General features: G+C 34.7%; 1 protein-coding gene across 1 annotated transcript in view; it reads left to right on the forward strand.

Annotated features, from left to right (window-relative positions):
- The window catches only part of TRDN (triadin), a 394,231-nt gene that overhangs the window by 359,583 nt on the left and 22,254 nt on the right, over positions 1–12,394 (forward strand).

The following is a 12,394-nucleotide window of genomic DNA, read 5'->3' on the forward strand; positions in this document are numbered from 1 at the left end:
GTAGTATTAACATAGCACAAGAAATTCATTGTTTTTTAGTGAAAAAACAGCGGTTTTGAGTAACTTTATGAAATATGAAAGCCTGCATTCTCTGGAAGATAAATGGAAAAAAGTGACCAATTTTACACAGTGAGAAAAATGCATAATAGAGATATGATATATTGAGTCTCAACATCAAAACTTATAACTGAGCTTTAGATATATTGACAGAAAATGGGAAACTATATATAAAAATTGCTCTATTGCTGTTAGCACTCTTACTGGTGTCAGTGAAAGATTGCTGATCAAATAAAAGGTACACGATGTTACTCCTTCCTGTAAGCATAACACTGTATTTGATGCTTTATTTTACTGTTGGTATGTAATGGGAAAAGTAATATGCACTATAAATTTTCTATTATTAGTTTGCATTAAATATTTATGTCTGTTTTTATGTTATATTTATTTTTAACTTCCTAAAAGGAAAGAGAAATCAGCATTAATGGCATATGTTATATAATCAATCAACAATTTATTGAAAACATATATTATGCTAAATATCACTGCCATATGTTCAGGATTGTGCTTGGTGATGCAAAACTTACAAACAAGTGATAAGGTATTATTTCCGTCCCAAGAGCATATAATCAAGGACAGAGACACGAACTATCAAATGATGGCTACAAGACAATTATATTAGTGATGGGTGCTCTAGAAGTCTCGAGGGAGGAGCCACCCTGTGGTCTTATCAGTCAGGGAAAACCTTAGGGAGATGATGGATTTAAGCCAGGATTTTAGGAATATGCAAGAGCAACTGAGACAGGGAGATGATTATACAACATGGTGGAAGCAACGCTAGCTTTAGAGTAGAAAGACGTGAATTTGACTCCTTTTGCCATTTGCTAGGGATGTGACTTTACTTAAATTACTTAACATTTCTGAGCTTCAATTTCTTTATCTATCAAATGAAGATCATCATAACAAGCCAGCAGGGTTATTAAAAGAAATCAATTTAATGTTTGACATTTGGTTCAGCTTCAGTACATGGTAGCTCTATCAAGGAGTTAGCTTAGGGGCAGGATGAGCATGCTGTTAGCAGGAGGCTGCGAGGAAAGGACCAAAGACCAAAGCAGATGGTAGGCACTGAATGAGGAACAGAAGGTGGCAAGACTGCAGCTGTGGCATGTAGCCAAAGGAGGGTGGTTCTGGAAATCCAGGAAAGGGGGATTAGGAGGCCAAAGTGAAAAGTCTGAATTCTTAGAATGTGAATCGGAAGAAGAGAGTAATATCATAGGGCATATAATGGTGTGTGGGATGAAATCCTATAGAAAGAATTTTCAGTCAGGGATTTGACTCAAGAGTGTTTTCCAGTAATCTAAGTATTAAAGATGGGAGAAAATAGGTAAAAGGAAAAATACATAAAAGTTAAATCATAAGTAAAGATGGGAGAAATTGGTTCAGAGAAGAAGCAATGAGGAAGTGAATTTTGTTTATTTTCAAGATTATTTATAGCCACGACTACAGTGTGGAATTACTAGGAATTAAGTTTTTAAGCAACACAGAACTTAGCAACCCACTGAAAATACTAAAAGCATCTTGTTATATATTCTTTCAGTTACATGAACTCATACACTTTAAAAACACAGTGATACTCTCTGTACTGCACTATCGCTGCTTCTGTAACTGTCAAGCTGTTTCACAGGAAAAGAACAGGCATTGATGACATTAGCTATACTGAACTCCAAGGTCTCAAGCATGAAAGGATGAGAAGGTGATCAAACGTAGAGGTTGCAAAGGCAGCGCAGGTGGGTGGATGCTAGTGGGACATGCACACAGAGATATGCTAGTGACCCTAGGAAATTGGGAGCATTCACTTGGGATCCTCAGACTAGGTTTGGTATATGTGAGTTTAGACATTTAGAGTTCAGAGGCAAAGGAGAAAAGGAGTTGTTTGAGAAAAAGTAACACGGAGAGGGGAATGAAGGAAATGAAAGACAGCTTCTTGGAAAAATAGAAGTGGGTTACCTGGAAGACCAGGAAATACAGTGTCTCAGCATCCCAAAACGGGGACCCTTTCGAGAACACGTGGAAAAGTCAGCAGTACGAACATCTCAGAAAGGTCATCAGACATGATGACTGAGAAAAAGCCATTATATTTGAAAAAAACCTGTCATTTTGTGACCTTTTGGAGAGCATTTTCAGTAGACTGGTGGAAGTAGAAACAGTTTAGTGGAATTAACAAAGGGACTCACCAGTAAGTAGGGGCAGAGCACAAACTACTTTTTCCATGAGTTTGTTATTAAAGGGAGGCAAAATAGTTTATTTCAGCAGGTAGAATCAATGAAACATGTTTGTTGTTCTCATGTTGGTGATAATCCAGGGAAAGGAAGAGCAAGAAATCCAGAGGGAGATACTGATTAGGAGAGAACTGTCCCAGATTTGAGAGAAGTTGGGACACTCTAGGTGGAAGGAATTAGCTTAATTATGAGGAAGAACAAAATACCCCTGAGCTTTGAGGGAATAATGAAAGGGGAGATTAAATTAAAGTTGACCATATATGAAGGAGGACACTCCCGCAGAATGATCTTTTCTCCTAAAATCTTTGTGTGAAGGTGACCACTAACATGTTTGTTGCCAAAACTAGGGGATGGTTTTCTTACTTCATATTATACAGACTCCTATACAATATTTGACCACGTTTAATGTTTCTCATATCCAAACCTCCCCCCTCCAAAAAAAACCAAAAAAACTTTCTTCGGCAAAAACTAAACCATTTAACCCACACTGTTAAAAATAAAACAACAACAAAGAATGACTACATTTTTAAATACTGGAGCAACATTTATAATGATTTATTTTTGACATGGCATATTATTAGCCACGAAATTCCTTTGTCTTTTACCCGCCAATGAAAATGATGGCAAATGGGACATGCATTTCATTAGGTAATTGAAGAATAGCTAAGTGTTCTTTTTGGGAAGCAATGGATATTAATTATAAGTGGTAATATAATTAAAAACAAAAAAGACTTGCATAAGTAATAAGCAATAAATTATTTTTCTTACTTATCAAGAATATTAATATTCATAAACTCTTTGGAGTTCCATACCTGTATTTCTAACTGCCTAACAAACATTTCCACTTGGTTATTCTGCCTACATGTCACTTTAAAATTGAACTCAACAGCTCCTCCATTGTCTTTTTGTTGTTAGTGTTTTTGTTCCTTATCTCAAGAAATGGAACTCACGAGTCACCGTTCAGTTACATTGACTTAAACTTCTGAGTCATTTGCAGCTTCTCCTTCTCTTTTAGAACCCAGTGTCTGCTAGGTATCAAGTTATGTATCTCCCAAATCTGTGCTCCCCACTTTTTTTCTCTCTCCTGGTGAGACCATAGTTTTAGCTCTCATCATCTCTTGCCTCAATAGAAAAACAAACCGATGACTTAACCCTCTTGTTTCCAACACACACCTGTGCTAGTTATCTTTTCTAAATGAGTATCTGCAGGGAACAGAGATAGATTCATTACCACTACATTGTACTGCCCCCACCGTATTTCCTCCCGTGGTCTCCTTTCGTCTAACCCACCACTACCACCTCTCCCCCTGCACCCACACAGACATTTTAAAAAGATTACCAGATCTGTGGAATTTTGTCTATTCAAAATTGTCTTTGAATATTTTTCCTTCACTTCAGGTCCAGGTTAAAAGCATCTTACCTATAAACCTTGCCTCCAATCTTGGCAGCTTACTTTCCCACCCGCCACTATCCTCTATCTATAAACACACACCATGAGTTCTCCAGCCTTGGTCTCTTTACATATGTTTTCCTCTACCGTATGATCTGGTATCCATAATTATTGAAAGGGTTTCTTCTAACTTTGTATCTAAGCTCCTATATTATCTCTGCTGTGAGCTGTTTAGTCTTCTCTAATTTCTGAGACAGGAAATCATTCAAAAGCCACCATAGCCACAGCATGTTGACAAAATTATCCTTATGGAAAGAAAGGCATTGGTTAATATTTTTTAAAATATATTTTTGACATATGTCTCTGTTTTTGTGATGTAGGAAATGCAGAGGCAGTTTTTTAAATGTAAAAGACTAAAGGAGGAAAGATGATCTAGAAGGAGGGGCTCTAAGACAATAGATGTGGAGTGATTTACAACAAATCTCTTAAGTGCTGAATCTCTTTTTCTTTACCACCAACAACACATCTCATGTCAATCTAACAGACTTATTGTGAGACTCATATGACATTATATATGTGAAGGTACTTTCAAATCTATGAAAAGAGAAAAATATAAGAGTTTATCATCTATACCCTTGCTATTTCAAGTGTGGTCCTCAAAACAACAGCAACATCACCTGGCTGCCTGTTAGAAATACAGAATCTTGGGTCTTATCAATAACTGATAAGTAAGAATTTGGATTTTAACAAGATCCCCAAGTCACTAGTATGTAAGTTAAAATTTGAGATGTACTATTATAGATTTCATAGGCATCTATTGCTGCTCTTGTATCCAGGGAAGAAAAACATTAAACTTCTCTCTTACCAAAAACTTGGCTAATTTGGAGTGGAGTTATATTTTTGGATGGTTGCTTTCTGACTAGCAGTGAGATCCTCACAATTACTGAACACTGGTTGACATCGTCCATCTGCTGTCTCGCTTGATGGGTGATTTCTGGACTTGATCATCTGAGAAATGGTTGAGGAAACAGCTATTTCTTTCTTATGACATAGTATAGGCAAACAAGCACTGGACATATCTGCACTCATTTGAGCTTAAAAGGAATAAATAAACCTGTATTTTGCTGGCAGAATATGTATGTCAAGAATAAGCTGTCTGTATATTTTACCAGCTGGCTAAGATTGACACAATAGGTGAATGATTTAGCCAAAGAAAAGCAGTATGAACTCATACCTATCAGTCATCAAAGTATCTTTGGCTCATATCACTCAAAGAACTTGCTTCTAATTGGTTACTCTATTCAATTTATGTCTGTCATCATATAAACTAAATGCATTGCAATAACTATCTTAAATTTGCTATAGTGGTCCTACAAAAGTATATATATTTGTATATATATATACTTTATTAACTGGATCTTTTGACAGGAAAAAAATGTATTCTCTCTCTCTCTTCCTTCTCCCTCTCTTTCTCCTCCCAACTACCCCACACACCACTTAAATAGTATATACATCTTTAATTTAACCAGAAAGCATATGCAGGGCTCCTATAAATTGTAGAAATAAATAAATCTCAATTTAATTAACTGAACTAAATTATGATAGGATCAAAGGCTCAGTTTAGTTCAATAAATACTTTACTGAATTTCTACATGTATTTAAAAGTGTGCTAGGTTTTGAGGATATAAAGATGAATATCTTAAATTCTCTAGAAATATTTCATATCAAGGCAGAGATCATTAAATAAAGAGCTAATAGTAACAAAAATAAATAAATAAAATCAAACAAACAAACAGGAAAAAGTTGTGCAGAGTGTGCTTTCTGAACACAGTGGGAAGTTACATTTCTCCAGCCTATTGGTTCAGGGAAATATTCCCAAAGGAGAGGATATATGAATAGTCTCAGAAGGTGGGTGAAGATAAGCCAGGTGAAGAAAGCCTGGGTAGGGCATCCCAGACAGACAGATTTGCCTAAGCCTCAACTAGATGGAAAGCATTCAGGAGCACTGGGAATGACAAGGATTTCACCCTCACTTCAGGACAAAGTGTGAGTGGAGAACAGGACTAGGCAAAGCTTAAGAGGAACAGCAACAGAAAACCGTGCTGCCCTAGTAAGGGTTGTGTCTTTCTTCCTAAAGGAAATTGGGAACAATTGCAAGTCTTTAAGCAAAACGAGGTACTGCTTAAAGTAGAATTTCTAATAGCTGATTCTGAATAATCACAGAAATTGAAGATAAAGAGGATGCCAACAGTTTCAGGAAATCAGTTTTCTGGGTGATGAGATCTTGCACTGACACCTCTAGAGTTATTAAAAAGATCTTGATAGAGCATTAGTAGGAAGGATGAGAGGAGAGCTATTATAGAAGTATTTAGGAAGTAAAATTGCCATAATTTAGGGTGGGGGATGAGAAAAATTTAGGATAACTCCCAGGTTTCTATCTTGGAATAGTATGTGGACAGTAATGTCATTTACTGGGTTGGAATTTCCAAAAGAAGTGGCAGATTTAAAAAAAAAAAAAGGAGACTATATATATTATGTAAATTTTTAACATCTTTATTATACAAAATTTTTGTTGAGCATTTGCTATATGCTAGGCAATATGGTAAAGCACAAGCATAAACAGTCAAGTTGTGTTGTGTTGTGTTGTTAAACATAGTCAAGTTCCTGTCCTCCTAGAATTTATAATCTACTTGGGGTAGCCATGGGGGAAAGAAATGTTGAAATAGGGTACCTGTGGGATGTGCATTTAGGTATGATTATCAGGTACCTGGGGAGAAAATATGGTAGTGAATGTGGAAATTCCTGGCAAAGTTGTGCTGACTTAAACTATGAGAATTATTGACATCTACCAAGGGAAGTGAGGGAGAAAGACCAAGGACCAAGGACGCCAACCAAGAACACTAATATGTAAGGAGTCGATAGAGAAGACCTTGAAGGAGTTTAAAAAAAATTTTTTTTTAAAAAGGAAGGAAGGAAGGAATTCTCTTAGAAGCTCGAGATATTGTCTCAGAAACTGAGGGGGAAAGAATTTTAAGGAAGAGGAAGCTGTCAAAGTGTCAAATGTAACAGAAATTTACAGTAAGATAAAGACTGAAAAATATTCATTGGAATGTACGATATAAAGTCACTGATGATCTTACAAGGAGTTTTAGTGGAACTAAATAAGAGGAAAACCAAATTACTATAGTTTGAGGCATTTAGTTGGAGGCCAGGAATTGGGACCAGAAAATATACATTGTATACTTTGTATAAATAATAGTTTATTATTTTAAAAACTTGTCTGAAAAAGGGGAAAGTGTGAATTACTTAGGAGAACAGCATGACAAAGTAAAAAGAAAGAAGATGTGACATCGGAGAAACTTGTTTTAAATGGTTCTTAATCTATCAGAGATATAGCAGCAACCATCTTTAGAAATTTACAGGGTTACAGTGTCAGTAAAATGCAATAACGCATGGAAAAATGCTAAAAACTAAGGCATACACTCATTCCATTTTTGAAGACCTGAGAGATAAAGGCTTTGTGTATGTAACACCTAAAAGTATTTCATTTTGTTCAATAACCTACGACAAAGATCAAAAAATTTCCTTTCCAATATAGATCTTCTCATCTGTTGTTTACTTGTGTAATATTACCCCAGTGGTTCATGTAGTATCACTTTTAATTTTAAAACTTTGAACTAAGTCCTTCTTCTTTAAAAACCATACAATTTTATACAGTTCAGCTAAAAGTATAAATCAATAACGTTATTATTGTGAAGTTTTTCTTTGTAACTATAATGGGTGGAAGGATGTCCTGCGGTATAAGTAAGCTATTTCTTGCCCTTGTGTTTGGCAGTGTTTTGCACAGAAGACTAGTTATAATTATTGGTACATGAAAGAATTTTGAGGTTAAGTAAGTTTGGAAAAAGCTCTTAGAGTTTATCATATATATGAACACATTAGGGAAGTCTGGTAGTAAAGAAATCAGCTGAGCCTTGTTTTATCCAATGTTTCTCAAATTTATTCAACCATGATATCTTTTCTGTAATATAATAGCGGTGTTCAGTTGAATGCACTGTGAAAAATTATGTCTTACACTTACTTAAAAGATTTGGGGAAGCAGTAGAGCAAAGATAATAGAATTTTTAGAGAATGAGTGACAACATTTATTAAAAAAAGAGAAGAAAAACAAAATAAGAAAGACTGGAGACAATGTTCAGTTGTGTCGCAATTAGAACAATAAAGATATGTTAACATGTATAGTTTATTTATAACCAGACATTGCTATCTCAAAATTTCATTTTATTTTTTTCACATAAATAAGAAGACAGAACATTCTAATGTAATTTTGGGGGGGCAGGGGTGCTCATTCTCTTTCAGGATAAAAATTGTATTAAAATTATGCTAATATGGAAAATTGAGTAATTCCTAGCAAGTGACAGTGGTGATAAATACTTCATAAGTACCCCTACAGACTCATGTAAATCTATAAGACAGCAAGTCAACCACCATTTCTATCATAGACTAATGTTTTTTGTGTAGTCAATAGTTATGTGTCTTTATAATATGCTGGGAGGGTTTATTACTGAAAAGAAACAATAAATCAAGAAAACTGTAATGATTTTTACTATATTAGTTCAAGGACATTTATTAAGTGCCTTCTAATTCAAACCTTGGAAAATGAAAAAATAATTAATATTGGTAGAGCGATTAATTAATCAAGAGGATCTATTCACATACGTAAAACATAATTTGAGCTCATGATGATCTTGTGACTTAGGTTCCATTATTTTGCCCAAGTTAGGGGCAAGGAAGCTAATATAAAGATCAAATGTTTCCCTGGGTTACAAAATTCACAGAAGAACATGGCTTCTTTCAACATATCAGTGACCTCATTCACACACTCAACTTGATTTCTAAGGCAGTGAACGAAAGACTTCCAATGTCGCAAATTATCCTCTTTGACTTCAAAGTCATTAACCTAAATGTAGTGTACCTTCCTCTGGCCAACATACCCTTGATATAGTTTACTGCCAAACGCAGAACCTCGAATATACTATTACTATCCTATATTCTCAGAATAATAGAGATGATAGCGGGAGGCAGGAGAGGGAGGTGGGTGGAGAACAATGACAAAAAAACCCCAAAAAACAACACTTGAAGTGGTGGTACTTCTATTTTGAATTATAAGCCTAAAGTCATGCTTAGATAACAATTCTAGATGATACTAATAATAAAGCAGGGCAGTACACTATATGTTCCTTAGGGCTGGTTTATTGCTGGCTTGTTTCATGTATTTCCTCTACCTCAAACAGTTTCTGGCACATAATAAGAGCTCAGTGAATGTTTTTGAATGAACAAATGAGTAAGAGTTTTAGTTATATAGTCAAATGGATCTGGAAGCCTGTTTCCTAATTGGCTAAATGGACAAATGGACCATATGAGGTTTACTATAAATGTTAAAATATTTCATTTAAAATTTTTGCATGGTTCTGGGCACAAAATAAATATTTAATATGTTATCTTAAATTAGACTCCTAAGTACAGGAGACAACAGGTTTCCAGAATTAAAATTTGGTACAGTCTTTCAAAATCTGAGACACAATCATTGGCCATATGGCTTATAAAATGAAAGTAAATTTTGTTTTGTGGGAAAAAAGATATAACCTTTGTCATGCTTAACTTCTGATTAACCACTTCTGTACTAAAACCTTTTTTGTTTTTTCTATTTTTAATGGTGACTTGAGTACTATAGTCTTGAATTTTTTAAAAAAAATCAATCTTCTGGAGACTGGGGATGTAATATTTCTTAGTCAATTCAATCAATCAAGCATAGTCCAGTTACTAGCTTCTGAATCAGTCTATGACAGGTAGAGTTTTTCTCAGCTGACACATGCTCTGTGGTTCCTAGGTAAATTCTCTCTATTAAGAGAAGAAAAAAAAATAAGATAGTTTCATTTAAAACTGCTAAACTGTACTTATGCATTAATGTAAACAAAGAGTTATTAGCCAATATTTAGGTTTGTCATCTTCTTCAGAGATTTCTTCAACAGTATATGTATTTTAGAATCCTCCAAAAGTTAGTTTTCAGACTTTGCCCAGAATGATTTTCTTCCTTCTGTAGTTTATGGGTATCAAAAAATGTTCTTTTTTGCCCTTTTTATAACATTGTCACTGAAAATCCTCCTTCTCAATTTCAACCCAATCTAAAAACTAATTGAGGAATGTGGTAATGAGACTCGAACTGAAGTGTTTCAGGGCAACAAAACCAATTCACTAGAGAAGACTTTATAACTTATCACAGAAGAAGATGATGGTCTGGCTCTTCTAAATTAAAAGAAAAATCAGAAACCTCTTAGACGCTTGCCTGTTAAGAAGTCAACTTTATTAGAAAGATTTCTGTTTCCAGGCTAATTTGTGGGTTACTCTGACAAAATATTGCAAAATTTACAAGATCCAGTTCTCTCATGTTAAGGTACTGTTTAGTTTATACTTCTTTGCTACTGTAAAATATGCTAGTTTTATTAATTATTTTAACCTATTCTCAATCTCCTTTTTTTCTTTCTCCTATGACTAAACATGCTTGTATACTATTTGTAACACACAATATATCATCCAGTTTTCAAAACTATGTTCTTAGATCAAATATTCTTTTTGGTTTTTCAGTTTAGTGGATCAACACAACATTCACACGTGGGAATATTTCTCAAGCCTGTGATAAAGTATTTCATACTTGTGAGATGCTTAAAGGAAGGTTGATATTTAATAATTGAATCATATTCCAGGGGAAAATGTTTCTGTTGCCTCTTGTGGACAAACATGAGGGATCTTTTCTTTTCTTTCATATGCTATTCAAATTTAGCTCTCAATAAGACAAAACATGTTGAGAAAGAAATATGGTACTATTTATTTGAGTGTAGAAGAAGGAAAATAAATAATATTAACTACTATCTCTTTTATTCTCACATTTCTGGTTTCAGAACAGAATATTCTCAAGCTCAGGAACTGAGATTGATGTGACCAATAACAAACATGGCAGAACTAATGGTTTCTTTGGGGCCATGCCTGACAATTTTAGACAAGCGCATCAACGTTTAGACATTTTACTGAGCTTTCCTTCTCAAAAACCCTCCATCCCCACCCCATACTTTAACCAATGCCTTGACTTTCAAAAGAAGAACTGAATCTCACTGATGGGATTCAGCATGGTGGGAGCTCATTTCTTATTGCCTCATTTTTTCCCTAAGACCCATTTAAAGTATCAGGATGTGATGGAGTGGTGTTTAGGGTGATACGGTTTAGTAAATCTTAATAATTAAAACATGCTTGGGCCAGATGGTGCTAATCAATTGAAAATGATCAGGAATACATATTATATATAAAACTACTCAATAGTCACACCTAAACATGGTATAATTTTCTCCTTTTCATAGGTGAAATAACCATAACCAACATTAGTGAAAAATTCCATACACAAATTTTGACATATTTTATTTTCACATATCCCAAAGCAGGATGATTACAATACAAATTTGAAAAATCTCCTATGTAGAGAAAAAAAAAAATGGAAGATTTCTGTTGATGGTATATGTTTCAGTGAAGGGTCACAGAGTTAAAAGAACTCTTTCTTTTTTGCAAGGCCTTTTCAAATATTGTAGCAGCGTCTTCAGTGAGTCATTAGTGGGAGTATGTTTAGTTGCATGCATTACTCAATAGAATAACCCTCCATTTAGATAGAGTTGTCACTTGTTCATTAAAGACAATTATTGTTGACACTGTGAAACAATGCACAAGAGCTAAGAATACAAAGATGATGGTTGCATTGCTGTCCCTGCCTAGTGAATTTCACAATTTATTTGTGGAAGACAAATGAGTAAATAATTACAAAGTATTGCAAATAATTACAGTGTACAGAGATGATGGTTTTCATATGATGCTGAGAGTACAGATTAAGGGCATCTAACTCATCCTGGAAAGAGATCAGGAAATGCTTCCAGAGGGAGACAATAGCTGATGTGAGACGTGACAAATGAGCATGGTATGGTGAAAAGAGGCAAGAAGAGGGCAAAAACATTGGGTGATATGATGGGGAATGAAAATGATATATTTGAGTCTCTAATAGAAGCAGAAACTGAGAAGGAAATGAACAAGTGGAAGTACACTCAAGATATATTTAGAAAATGGAATCAACAGGGCTCTGTTAAGAACTGAATAGGGATAACAAAGCATGGAGAAGAATTCTGGATGATTTCCAGCCTCCTGGTTGGAATTATAGATAGAAGGTAGTATCATTTACCAGTATAGGGGATGTGTTTGGAAGAGAAAAGGTTTTTTCTTTAGAAAGTTTGATATGTGAGTCAGTAATAGAGTAAACCCATTTATCCCTATATCTTCTATTTCCTCCCAACTTTTCAAAGTATATATATGATATCAGAATTGATATACTTTCTATGCCCTTAAAGAGAGGTACCTAGCATGGCATTTCAACCAAATCTAATTACTAGACTGTCTCCAGAATTAAATCATCCATAAGAATTCAGTTTTCAATTAATAGGTAAACGTTATAGGCTAAATATTCTTAGGAGACTGAAGTGCTTAGCATGCGCTAAATGCTAGGTGATCACTGAATGAATGAATGATTGAATAATTGAATAATCATGGTGTGTTGTCAGTGTTATATTAAATTCCCTATCAAAAATTTAAAAAGGCTTCAAAGTAATGGTTCTGATTAACTTTCTCTATCTTTCTA

This window comes from Neomonachus schauinslandi, chromosome 8 (genome assembly GCF_002201575.2).
Source record: "Neomonachus schauinslandi chromosome 8, ASM220157v2, whole genome shotgun sequence".
Lineage (NCBI taxonomy): Eukaryota > Metazoa > Chordata > Mammalia > Carnivora > Phocidae > Neomonachus > Neomonachus schauinslandi.